Genomic DNA, 12,386 nt, shown 5'->3' with positions numbered 1-12,386 from the left:
GAGGCTTCTATGGATAATAACTCTCCTTTTTAACTCTCTTTTCCTACTTTTTAAAACTGCAGGCTGTTTACCTGTCTCTTCATCACTCCCCTGACAATGAATCTCCTTCTAAGCACATTCTGAGTGGGAAGAGTAGCACAGAAGAGGGAGATTGTACCTCTCAGAGTTTCAGGAATGTGGCAAATTTCGCTTAACAGGCGTCAAGGATGAGAGGACAGATGGAAAGGTCCGTGGGTGCGGGTGGGGAGGAAGGCAGTCTCTGGGCACTCGCGTGGTTGGAGTCTCGGATCTTTGTAAATGTGTGGAACGTGGGAAGGTGTGTCTCTGGGTTAGAGACTGTGAGCCCGAAGTGGGCAGAAGTTTTCTTGACGATTATCTGTTTCTGTTGTACTCCACGTGTGTTAGTTACTCTTGCGCCTTATTTCTCATCTCAGAATTTCACAGTCCTGACATATCCCTTTTTTCCCCCTAAGGCATGAAAACTGAGGTCCAGAGAAGAAAACAGAGAGCATCACATAAGGAATTAAGGATGGAGCACAGGCAGGAGTTCCCAAGTTTGCTACCTTCCATCTGCTCTTCTGCTACATAACCCCTGGAGCCGAATATACGCACCCCCAGTTTACACATGTTGGAGGGACTGGAGATGGCAATCCGCCACGCAGCACTAATACATGTGGCATGCAGACCCGGGTGCAGTCTCCACTCACGATGGCAGATGTGGACGCAGCTCTCCTCTCCCGTCTACTTTTGCCATCTCGCTTTCTTCCTATCCTCCCGTCAAGTCCTTCTCCTCTTTTGAAAATCAAAATTGCATTTTATATATGATTCCCTAACAACCTAATTTAGACAAATAATTCTAACACATATATTTTGTTTTTATATAGAATAAAAGGATTTATCTAGTCTTACTTATAAAGGGTTGTATAAATTGAAGAAATATCCTTTCTGCACATTAATTTGTATGTTCAAAGTGAGATATTAGAAACCAACGGTACAATGTTCCTACATATGAACTGTTCTAGACTGAAGCAGACTAAAGAGATAATGACAATTAAATGCAACACCTGTTGCCATTTTACATATTCCTTTGTCTTCTATATTTCTAATAAAATGATGTTGGTTTTCTCTACATTTTAAAGTATCCAATATCAAAAGAAACTACTGTCTTCTAGGCAGAGGAGTGAATCATGATGGAGTCACTATTGCCTGGGCATATGTAAATTTAACCATCTGAAATATAGGCCTTAATCGTCTTGCCATCTTTGTTGAGTTTTTCACATAGAAAATAACACAAGCAGTTGAATTTTACATTTAATTTGGAAGCCTAATTGTAGTTAAATTTTCTTCAGAGATATTGCTCTGAAATTCAACTTTCAATAAAAAGTCTAATTGAAGTGTTTGTATATAGAATAACACTTAAGGTGTGGAGTATAAATTGATCATAAATGAAGCAAGTGTTCATAACAAGAAAAACTCACAAACTCCCATATTTTCTTGTAAAGCAACAGCCAAGTTGCTGTTGCTTTATAGGACCTAATACAGGTAGACTTGCACAGATAGAGATGCATTTCATTTTGTCATCAAGATGCATGCAAAACCATTTCCAGCCACAGGTTCTAGGTAATTCCATTTAGAAGCATAGGTAGTGCCAAATCCTTCAGAGGAGATAATGGAATCTCCAAAGGTCAGGGAGGTTGTGTGATCAATAATGAATTGGGCCAGTCTCTGATCCAAATGCCCGACATCTATTTAACAGAATCATCCAAATGACTATTAAGACACTTTGTTTAAATTCAGTACTAAAGTGAAACCCCTACAGGAGAGTAAAGTCTGTGATCTCATGCCCATCCAGTCTTCACGAATAACAAAATTTGAGATGTCCTTTCCACCTGAATCCTCCCCCAGCCAAGGTGGGGTTTGCTGCATCTCAGTCCTCTCTGCCTTTAGAAGCAAAGAGCCACCATCAGTTCAACCTGTCACCTTGTCCATCATACTCTGAGACTTAAGCTTGGGTCTAAGATGCAGTCTCAGCCGTTCTATCTTGAGTCTCATATTTCTTCCTGGCTTTGCTTTCCTCCTCTTCCATTTCAATTATACATTAGTAAAAAGAACCCCAAATGGCTCTGAGCCTGGTTATGCCAGTGAGTCAGTCAGTTGTGTTTTACTCTAAATGCCTCCTGTCTGTGCCTTAGCTGAACCAGGTCACATTTTTAGGGACTTTATTATTGCCTTACAGAAAACTCTGTATAACCTCATTGCATAATTAGAATTTTTTGCCCATTGTCTGACAGACAGTCAGAAATCTGGTATACATTTTCTCAGTCCTCTCTATTTTAGAGATCTGTATTCTGACTTACATACGATCTCATTTCTTTAGCATTTCTTCTTATCTCAGAACACTTCTGTGGAGAGCGGGAATTCTGAAATTTTGCTGGATTGTGACTTTGTTTCTGGGATCTTTGAGTAAAGAGTACTCACAGAATTGTAGATCTTAGCACTGAGGGGCCTTCAGAGATGATGTGGTCCTGCTCCTGACTTCAGGTAAGATCTTACTAGCCCCACCTGAAGCCAAGACAGCTCAAGAGACCTGCCTAGGGTCTCATAGAACAGATGGGGGATCAAAGGCAGAAGGAAGTTAGGATTTACCCAATAAAATTAGGACATTTAGGGGACTTGTCTGGTGGCACAGTGGTTAAGAATCCGCCTGCCAATGCAGGGGACATGGGTTCGAGCCCTGGTCCGGGAAGATCCCACATGCCAAGGAGCAACTAAGCCCGTGCACCACAACTACTGAGCCTGTGCTCTAGAGCTCGCAAGCTCTACTTGAAGCCCGCGCACCTAGAGCCCGTGCTCTGCAACAAAAAGTAGCCCCTGCTCGCCGCACAACTAGAGAAAGCCCGAGCACAGCAACAAAGACCCGAACACAGCCAAAACTAACTAAATAAAAATTTTTTAAAAATTAGGACACTTGGTCACTTCCATTGTATGCAAGTGTCTGTGGTTCTTGGTGTCAAACCCTCAACTTCCTAAGAACCAAGGGCACTTCTATACAAAAACTATGCTTGTTCACTGCTGTCCCCAAAGGCCAGTTACAATTAGATGCTTCCTCCAGACTTAGCTACAAAAGGAACAATAATTATGATAATAACAGGTTAATGCTGTTTTTCGATTTTCCTACTGGTTTTCTTTCTAGTTCTGAGAATTGCAAAATGACAGCGAGGGATGTATTTCAAGCTGGAAAAGTGACAAAGGAAGAGGGAACAGAAACAAATCCTCACCAGGAAATAAAAGACAAGTAAAGGACAAAGTGAGCTTCGGTGCCTCTTGGGACAAATCCCCGCTCTGGGCAGAAGACCCGGCCCGAGGGAGCGAGCTGGAGGGCAAAGGGGCGGCAAAGAGTGACCTTCATTTTCAATCCAGCTGGGCTGCTGGGAGACAGAAGCAAAACCTCCGCCGCAGAGCAGCAGCAGGAAAGGACACATTAGACAGAGAACATATCATCGTGTGCTTGGAATTTCCACTCGCTTCATTCTCCTACCAGGCGCCCAGCAACACGGCAAACAAGACTGGCCTGCTCACGGGTAAGTGTCCTCGGCACCGGCACCCGCTCCTCCCAAGAAAACCGAGGTCTGACTCCAGAGCCCCACAGCATGACTTCGTTTGGACAGAGCCTCTCTGGGGAGGCAGAGGCGGCGGCTACATCCCCCATCACACCTCACTGCACAGCGTCACAAATGTCCCCTTGAAGTATCTGGGCCGTTGTTAACCAATGTTCTGCCCCAGAAGCGTCACCAGGTTAAGCTCATTAACTATTTCCTGGCAATAAAAATAAAATCTGGGTAATAAAATAAGGTCTAACCTTTTTTTTCCCTTTGTACTTAGTCGGGTTTCCCTTGCTCACAGTGGTCTACGTGGTGAGGCCTCGCACCCGGCTCTTCCGACCGGAGTTCCTAGGGCGGAACGACTGCCGCCGGCACCTCGCCTCTGGCGGGCGTGTTGCAGAAGTGAGGCGAACGACACTGCATCCAAGATGGCGACCGGGGCCGTGTGCAGAGAGGCTGCACGTGACGCTGTCATCCAAGATGGCGGCAGCGGGCGTGTGCAGAGAGGCTGCACGGGACACTGCAATTCAAGACGGCGGCAGCGGGCGTGTGCAGAGATTGCTGTGCCCGGCACTGTCATCTGCAGTCGTGAGCAGCAGATATATCAACCGCAAATCTGATTTTAAGCTAGTAAATCTTCCTAACGTCCCCATACACTAGCTTATATTTCAAAATATGCCTCTCTCTCGTTTTAGGCTCTACATGTGTTGGACTCCGGGAAGGAGAGAAAGTAGAGAAAAGCCCATTAGGCCACACATGTTTCAAACTATACCAAAACGGATTTCAATCAACATGTGGAAATACTACATAATGTTTAGAAAAGAAGATATTCAGTCCATTGGAAGTCCAGATGGATACATTTATGTTGAGCTGAAATATATCAAACATTTCTAGAGGATAATTTGGCACTATGTATCAAAAATCTTCCAAAGGCTATGTCTTTGGGCTCATTACTTCTGCTTCAAGGAATCCATCCTATAATCAGAATGCAGATCAAGATGTAAGTAAAACAGATGTTTTTAACCAGACGCTTTTGACTAGCAAATTTCTGGAATAACCTAATTTCAAAATGGAAAATAAGTATAATTTCAGTAAATGAGTTGAACTGTTATACAGCTATTAAAAGAATATGTTTAAAGAATATTTAATGACATGGTAAAATGTCCAAAATATAAATCATGGCAAAAAGAATACAACATAGAACTGTACACAATACACACGATAATTTCAATTTTATAAATATCTGAATATACATAAATCTAAGATAGATACCTATATAGATATAGATAAATTAAAATTGATTAGAATGTTAACCACAATTATCTCTAATATTGGGAATGCATATATAGGTGACAAATATTTTTGTTCGCTGATTTTTGGTATTGTCCCAATTTTCTGTAATGAACATGTGGTAGTTTTATAATCATGAAAAATATGTTATTTTAGTATTTTATAAATAAACCAAAATATTGACAAAGCTTTATTCATGTCTAGATTCTATAAAGTTAACATAGCTTTGGTAGTAAACCTGGCAAAGTTAGAACAAGAAAACAAACCCATAGACCAATTTGTCCCCAGTTGGTATTCCACAGAACTCTGTCCCTAGATATCCCAGAAAAAAAGTTTCATTTCTAAATAAATATAAATAGCTTAATAAATGTATAACAGCTTAATGAAAACAGAATTTACTATAACCAAGTACATACATTCCTCCAATGTAAGAAGTTAAAATCTAGAAATCTACTGGATCACTAAGAAAGAAAAGAGAAAAAGTTCAATAAGATGCTTCACCCATTCCAGATTTTATATATTTGGGTACACTAAGAAATAAAAAGATATTTCCTTAACCTGATAAATATTATATCAATTTTAAATCAATAACTAATATCATTCTTGATAGTTTCTTTAAAAAAAAAATCAGTAGCATTCCTTCAGACTAGCAATGACCAGTCAGAAAATGTAATGAAAACACACACACACACACACACACACACACACACACACTATTTTAGTTGGGAAAAAAGCAGGATATAAATAGGATTTATACCCTGAAGCCAAACCCTCACATAATCACAGTGTTTGCATACCCAGGTTTGGGTTTGACCTCTTCAGCCCTGCTGCACCTGCCATTGGAAGTGCATCAGTCACATTGGTAGGTTGCACCATTTCTAAGGGATGTTTTTTAGTTAATCCACATGGGTATCTAACTTAGTGAGGATGTTAATTTTTCTATCCATAAGCAAATCAAAACATAGAGGTTTGGGGTTTTGTTCTGTTTTGGGCAACAGCAGAGATTGAGGGCAGAGGATACCTTCTAGATAAAGAGGGTCACTATGAACATGGATTGACCATTACTAGACCAGACATGGAGACCCTAGAGTGTGATGGGTTCGGGGAAGAACTTGCAGTTAACTTAAGGGTTGTGGGTGGGTTGAGAAAACAGGCTTCCCTTACAACCAAGGGTCTGTTTGAGTCTCCTGCCTTTCAGAACACACAAGTCTAGGTCAGCTTCCAGCCCCTCTGGGACTTACTGACCTAGTATTCAGGCCCTGGTTTAAAGGGATGAGGGTAGAGCAGCTGGCTAGCTCAAGATGAATGGATGGGTTGGGAGGCTTCCCCTGCCCCAAGCTCTGCTGAGGCAGACCCCTAGTGTCTTCAGGATCTGGGAGCTTTCTCCAGTAATGGCCAGCCTAAATCTGACTTGCCCAGGGTCACATGCCTAAAATCCAGGCCCTGAATCTGAGGGAATGGGGGCCTGGGAAGAAGCTAGCTAGAGGAAAATGAGTGGATTTGGAGGCTCCCATGCCCCCAGGCTCTGGTAGTGCCATCATCAGTAACTTCTATAAGCCAAGGAGTGTCTGAGAGTGCCTCCCCAAGAGTGTCCCAGCCTGAGCCTGGACCAAAAAAAGTGTCAAGACTTTTTTTGTTGTTTTTGGATCCTGCTTTAAAATAGATTGTTTTTCTTCCCTTAGAAGGATGTTAGGTTATTATTTTTTCTTTCTTCAAAACACCTTATTTGAATTTCTAAATGGGATTTAAAGAGAGACAGACAGACCGAGAGCAAGAGAAAGAGACTGCAGATTTAGGGTAGAGAGACTATTTATTTGAGAGACTAGGAGAAAAATGACCCATAAAACTTTTCTAAGTTAATGTAAAAAGTGTGATCACTTGAGAATTCTATAAAATAAAATAGATGAAATCTTTCCAGAAACGTGTTGCTTAGCATAAATGCTTACTTTTCTGTTAGATGGCAGCTGTAGGAATCTCCAGGTAAAGATGGCAGAAGGAGGCCAGATCACAAAATTCCCTTCCATCAAATGTAATGAAATTAATTTAAAGAAAGGTGTAAGAGCTCAAAAGAAATATTTCTTATCGTACAGCAAAGAAGGAATGGGGGCACAACCTCATTTCATAAACTTCTGAAAGTGAATATAATTTAATAATAAATGCATGGGCCTTGCTATATACCAGGCTCTCTTCTAGCCATGTCTTATATAAAAATGGGTATTTGAAGCCAGCTTCCAGATCCTGCCTCTACAAAAAATTAGGTTTTGGTTCATCCTAGAATAATGTTTAAACACTACCCTCACTCATGTTGCTAACAGCCCCAGCAGAGGCTGAGAAATTGTACTGAGGGAAGAAGGTGAGTGTATAAAATGCTAAGAATTCTCACTGCTATCATCCAGTCCTGAGACAGTGGAGTGACATGGTGAGTAGCCCTGGAAAAAGTCAGAGTACAATCTTTCAGGTGTAGAAACTTCTCTCTACCTCCATCATGGTCTTGGCAGAGAACAGGGAAACCTGCAGCACTCATGGTTTCCCAGGGTTCAACAGTATCATGCCATGAGTAGAGGACACACCCAGCCCAGTGGAGAAAACCCTGGTGCAGAACACTTAACATTATTTCAGATGTTCTTGTTGTAGAGAAACATTTACCTGAGCAATTCTTCATCTTCTTTGTTTAATTCAAGTTAGCTTAAAAGTAATACTGTCGGGCTTCCCTGGTGGCGCAGTGGTTGGGAGTCCGCCTGCCGATGCAGGGGACATGGGTTTGTGCCCCGGTCCGGGAAGATACCACATGCCGCGGAGCGGCTGGGTCCGTGAGCCATGGCCACTGAGCCTGCGTGTCCGGAGCCTGTGCTCCACAACGGGAGAAGCCACAGCAGTGAGAGGCCCGCGTACTGCAAAAAAAAAAAAAAAAAAAAAAAAAGTAATACTGTCATGGAATGAACGTGTCCCCCAGAATTCATATGTTGAAATCTTAAACGCTAATGTGATGGAGGTCATTAGGTCATGAGGTTGAAGCCCTCAAAAATGGGATTAGTGCCCTAGCAAGTGGATGAAGAAATCTGAGCTCTCTTTCTCTGCCATGTGAGAACATCAAGAAGACACCATCTATGAACCAGGAAGAGCGTTCTTGCCCGACACCAAATCTGCTGGCAACTTGATCTTGGATTTCCCAGCCTCCAGTACTGTGAGAAATAAATATTTCTTGTTTAATTCACCCAGTCTATATTTTTGTTGTAACAGCCCAAACTATCTAAGACAGATACCTTTTAAATTAAATAGTATGTACAGTATGGTCCTCTTTATGTTTTTCCTTTTCTCCCCATCTATTTATGCATTGTATTGCTTTCATAAAAATGAGGAAGTCATTATCCTAAAAAAAAAAGAGATAGCACTTAACTTTTCTTTTTAAAAAAATTCTCCAGCTTAATCAGTCTTCCTCCAGTTTCCTCCTGTCCTCCCACTGTTCCTAATTCGATTATATTTATTTCTCAGTGAAGTTCCTACTTAAGACTGAGCAAACTTGATTTCCAAACACAAAATATTCCAAGCTTGAGCTTTAAAAATTTTCTTCTTTGCGTTGGTGTTTGTAATAATTCCATTTTAAACATCTATTTTAGTCCCTATAAAAGTCCACAGGGAGGGACGTATGAGGAGATGAGGAAAGAAATGGGGAGAGAAGGAAGCAACCATAAAGACTCTCCTGTAGCAGATTCCCTTGGGGTTCTATCCCAGACTAGGGTGAAGAGTTAACAATCAGTGTACTGAAGTCTCCCCCTTCCACACGGGAAGTCCGTTTGCTGTACAACATAGATCTCTAATGGGTGGTGAGGAGAAAAAAAGCACGAGGAAACACGTGGAGTAAGGCCTGTCCTGAGTTCACCCTTCGCTTCTGTGAATAAAGAGGAGCCCCTGTGAGGGGCTTGTATTCAGGAGTTAACAGGAGTGACCAGCAGCAGAGCCATGTAGAGGCTGGGAGCAGTGCGGGGGGCACGGGGGGTGTACATAGTGCTGGTCAGCAAGTTCCAAGTGAATAACCCAGGAGAAGGTGGGGGCCGTATTAGAGTTCTCCAGAGAAACAGAACCAACAGGATAGATGGATGAATAGATAGATAGATAGATAGGGAGAGATCTATTGATATTATCAGGAATTGGCTCCCACAATTATGGAGGCTGGCAAGTCTCAAAATCTGCAGGGATTGTCTGCAAGCTGCAGGCCCAGGAAAGCAGATGGTGCAACGCCAGTCGGAAGGTCAACAGGCACAACACTCAGGAAGAACCCATGGTTCAGCTGGAGTTTGCGGGCAGGACAAAAGGCCACGTCCCAGTTTGAAGGCAGGAAGAATTCCCTCTTACTCAGGGGAGGGTCAGCCTTTGTGTTCATAGCACGACCTCTGCTCCCTTCTCCCATACCTCCTTTCCTCGAAACCCCGGCATGTCATGAGTCCCCTCACTTCCCTGCAAAGTCTGATCTCCCTCAGAGCTACCCTACCAGGCCTGACCTGGGATTGGAGGGCAGACAATGGGGTTCACTTCTCAGAGGTTTCCAGAAGTGAGCAACCCGGCAACCCAGGCACAGAGGGGTAGTTTCTGACTACAAAGTCCTTTGAAGGTGAAGGGAAAAGCCAATGTTTGTGCAGTTGAGTGGGGCATCCTGGGGGACCGGGTGGATGCAGGTGGGTGTCGAGGGATTGCAGACTGAGTGTTGCTAAAAGACCCGGGTTCCTTGGCCTTGAGCTCTCTCTCTCGTTCTCTCCGCCAAGACAGCTGCGTTTCTCTCTTGCCATATCCCTCCTCCTCTCAAAAACTTGACAGTCAGAAGGCAAGCACATGCCTGCCTGCCTGCCCGCCCACACTCTCTTCCCAGACAGCAGTAGAGCCCACCATTTTCAGCTGGGGTTGTTTTCGCTGTGCAACTGGTCACAGAGTTCCAGAGCTAAAACATCTCCTCCAGGTTCCACCTTTATCAAAAAAGGAATACTGAAACACAGGCAGCCGAAAGGGTGAGCACAGGTGGAGATGCAGCACGCCCTTGACATTCAGATGTCTAATTAGGCTCCAGTGGTTTCAGTACAAAATCCCTGAGGCCAAGATCACCGGCCCAGTCCTTTAGGTCCTTTAGGCTTTGCTGTGAGAGAGAGAGAGTGTGTGTGTGTGTGTGTTGGGGGCTGGCAGGAGACAAGGCCAGCGCAGCCTGTGAACCTCCTCCAGCCTGCAAACACAAGCAGACTACGTGGACTTCAGCCAGCAAATTCCCTGCCAGTGGGGACAGCTCCTCTCCTCCCCCTGCTGCCTCCCCCCACCCCCGGGCCCCTCGCCCCTCCTCCTCTGACGTCACCGACATGCTCTTTGCAGACTGGCTCTGGGCCTGGGGAGGAGAGTCTGGCCTTGGGGCGGGCCTGGAGAAGAAAGGAGGGAGAGAGGAGACCACGAAGACTGGGAACTTGCCTGACAGCCCCTGGGAGTTTAGAACGTCCTTCTCACACATGCCACATGTGTGTCAACAACTCTGAGAAGCAGCAGACTTTTCAGCAGCAGTAGAACAATGCAAGTGCTCTGGTGATAAGATGTTCTACCCACAACACTTCCTACCTGTAAAAACTAAGTTTTCTGGGGGACAAAGATGAGCAATGTAAAAGGGACAAGAGGAACAGAAAGACCGAAGGAAATAAGCGCAAAAAGGGCAGTAGATTTAGAACTGAGGGAGGCCTGCTGGGTCCAGGACACAAAGGAACTGACAGGTCAAACTCACCCAGAAACAAATGAAAGAGGAGAAGCAGAGAATGGGATGTGATGACAGAGACAGAGATCCAAGGGATGAGACTGTTGGCTTTGCAGATGGAGCAAGGGGCCCAAGCCAAAGAATTCGGGCAGCCTCCTGAAGCCGGAGAAGGCAAGGAAATGGATTCTCCCCTAGAGCCTCCAGAAGGAACTGGGAGCCCTGCCTACACCCTGATGTACCCCGTGAGACGCTCACTCGCTGGACTTCTGACCCACAGAGCTGCAGGACAGCAAATGTGATTTCAAGGCACCAAGTTCGTGGTCCTTTGTCGGGGCACCCACAGAAAGGAATGCACTCGCCAGCTGGTAAGCAGATGTGGCAGGGGCTTCAGGGCCCAGGCTTTCAACAGCTGCACCTTTCTGTCTCTCCCTCATGCCCAATATCTGTCACCTATTTGTTGGCCAGCAAAAAATTTTAACACCTTCCTGTTTTCTTTGGTTTGTAGAACAATACATGTGATATTTTTTAAAAATTCAGCGGTTATGAAGTATCAATAGCCAACTTCTTCATTCTTAGCCCTTCGCCCTATATAAGCACCGTGAGATCGTCTTCTCTTATATAAGCATGTAACCATACCCTCCATTTTAAGGCAACTTCATTCTTTTAATTCAAAATATGTCTAGGACCCATAGACTTAACTCGTCCTTGGAAATAATTGTGCATTATACTATATGAAAATATATTATTATTTTCAACCGTTCACTTGTTCATAGTCTGACGGATTTCTTTTTCGACAAATGGCCCTCCTGAACTCCCAGCGCAGGGGCTGGGGTCTGCATCCTGGATTTAAGGCGGATTTAAGGCTGCATCTTCGTGCAAAAACTGACACAAAGCGGGGCCTCTGCAATTGGGGCGGCCGGCCAGGCTCCGCCCCCACCAGCGCGGCCACCAGTCAGATCCCGGAACCGCCCCCCTCTTAGCCACCCCCAACCCCCGTCCTTTCTACGTCCCAGTCCTCAGTCAGCCGCCCAGTCCCTTTTCGCCTGAGGAACTCCTGCCCCTAGGGAACCAACGCCGCCCCCGCCTAGCTGGTGTTCTTTGCCCCCAACCCGCGCTGCAGGGAATAGCGGGGCTAAGGGTGAGTGTGGGCCCGCGATGGGTTCTGGACAGGAGAGGCCTGGCGATGACACAGGCCACGGTCCGGAGCGCGGGTGGCCGGGCGGGGAGACGGGCGACGTGGGCGATGCGGATGCCCGGGACGTGCGTTTGTGTGGGGTCCGGGAGGCGTGAGGGCTGCCGTGGGGCCTCTGCGGTACCCAAGGGGAGGCAGCAGGTGGGTGCCACAGAGGATTGCTTGCTGTTTATTTCTCGGCTCCTTGTCTGGTGTCTCCCTGCAGCTCCATCTCTGTTCCCTTCTTGCTTCGTTGTTACTCACCCTTGCTGGTCTGGAGGCGCGGGACCCCCTGTTTTCTTGTGCTTTTTTTGTGCTCCGCTGGGAGCCGTCGAGATTTCAGCTGAAAGGAACCGTGGAGGCGATGTCATTTCACCTCCCAGGGACTTGCTCTTGAATTCTTTGCGGGTGGCTTGCTTCTGCAGAGCGCGCAAGGTGAAAGTGCTTTCCTCCCCAAGTGCTCTACGCGCCCTCAGGCTCTGAGTGTGTCTGCGGTGGGGGAGTGAGGGGCAAGGTGCGGGAGAGTGGGTGCGGGGCGTCGGGCGGACTCTTCAGAACGCAGTGCCTTTGGCCTGAGGCAGTCAGGGTTGGATTGAACGGTTCC

The 12,386-nt window shown here is 45.4% G+C and overlaps 1 protein-coding gene across 1 annotated transcript in view; it reads left to right on the top strand.

The window, feature by feature from the left end:
* The first annotated feature begins 11,601 nt into the window (after positions 1-11,601).
* The window catches only part of TCAF1 (TRPM8 channel associated factor 1), a 45,481-nt gene continuing 44,696 nt past the window's right edge, over positions 11,602-12,386 (top strand). The window contains exon 1 of the mRNA XM_067747277.1: positions 11,602-11,749. The gene's annotated coding sequence lies outside the window, so the exon portion shown is untranslated. The remainder of the gene's footprint in view (positions 11,750-12,386) is intronic.

This window comes from Pseudorca crassidens, chromosome 8, assembly GCF_039906515.1.
Source record: "Pseudorca crassidens isolate mPseCra1 chromosome 8, mPseCra1.hap1, whole genome shotgun sequence".
NCBI classification, from domain to species: Eukaryota; Metazoa; Chordata; class Mammalia; order Artiodactyla; family Delphinidae; genus Pseudorca; species Pseudorca crassidens.
The sequence above is the reverse complement of the archived record's forward strand: the minus strand, read 5'-3'. Positions and strand labels throughout refer to the sequence as shown.